The sequence below is a fragment of the Nannospalax galili genome, unplaced genomic scaffold, assembly GCF_000622305.1.
Source record: "Nannospalax galili isolate Female #2095 unplaced genomic scaffold, S.galili_v1.0 scaffold401, whole genome shotgun sequence".
In the NCBI taxonomy this organism is placed as follows: Eukaryota; Metazoa; Chordata; class Mammalia; order Rodentia; family Spalacidae; genus Nannospalax; species Nannospalax galili.
The window spans coordinates 122,656-124,063 of record NW_008343975.1 but is presented as its reverse complement, the minus strand read 5'-3'; positions in this window follow the sequence as shown (position 1 = coordinate 124,063).

The following is a 1,408-nucleotide window of genomic DNA, read 5'->3' as shown; positions in this document are numbered from 1 at the left end:
GCAAGAACAACCAGTGTTCTTAACCGCTGAGCCATCTCTCCAGCCCCTGCGATTCCTTTTAAAAGATGAAAAATCTTGTGTGTGTGGTGTATATGTATTTGGGGTATGTGTTGTGTGTGGAGTGTATGGTGTGTGTGTGGTGTATATGTATTTGGGGTATGTGTTGTGTGTGTGGTGTGTATGGTGTGTGTGTGTGGTGTATGTGTATTTTGGGTATGTGTTGTGTGTGGTATGTATGGTGTGTGTGTGTGTATGTGTATTTTGGGTATGTGTTGTGGCGGTGTGTGTGGTGTATGTGTATTTTGGGTATGTGTTGTGTGTGGTATGTATGGTGTGCGTGTGTGTGTGGTGTATATGTATTTGGGGTATGTGTGGTGTATGGTATGTATGGTGTGTATGGTGTGTGTGTGGTGTATACGTATTTGGGGTATGTGTGGTGTGTGGTATGTATGGTGTGTATGGTGTGTGTGTGGTGTATATGTATTTGGGGTATGTGTGGTGTGTATGGTGTGGTGTGTGTATCCATTCCCACTGGGAGTGAAGAAAGCACTGCAGAGGTCCCAACAAGTCAAGAAGGTGCTGAGAGCCACCAGGTCTGGCCTGGGTCATGGAAGAGAGGAAGTAGAGCCTGGGACCTGACACTGGAGGCCACACAGGGACCCTGGCCACTCCTGCCTCCTGAAGACCAGGTGACATCCTTGCCTGAACCAGCACAGGATGCCACGACAGACATCGGGGAGACCATTGGGAACCACAGGAGACAAGCTCTATCTTCCAGTAGAAATGCATCATGGGAATGCACTAGAAGGAATAGCACTTGGTAAACATTCTGCCTGGAGGGAGTTCCAAGAAGAGTGCCTTAACTCTGGAGTAAAGTACCTCCAATCATCAAGTCCCCACATCTCTCTTTTGTCGTACCCTTGTGTCCCTAAGAAGGGGTTCCAAAGTGAAATCAGTTATGTCAAGGACCTCGTGTTCTTCATGTGTACCCAGGTTGTACCTTGTGAGAAGGGACCACTCTGGGGCATGTGGGGTTTGGATCTTGGGTTCAGACCTGGTTCCCTGATGCTCAAAAACTCCTGCGAGTGTGCCCATTTGGTGGATAGCACCCATCACACATACTAGGTTTTTTTTTTATGTGTATGCATGTACTGTCTGCATGTAGGTAAGTGCACCTGTGTCGCACGATGAACACGGAAGACAGAAGAGGCTGTTGGATACCCTGGAACTGGAGTTACAGTTGTTAGCTGCCATGTGGGTGCTGGGATTTGAACCCAGGTCTTCTGCAAGAACAGCCAGTGTTCTTAACCGCTGAGCCATCTCTCCAGCCCTACATACTAAGTTTTTATTAAACATGTTGGCACCCTCTTAAGACCTAGGCAATAGCAATAGGGTGGTATTTAGTATT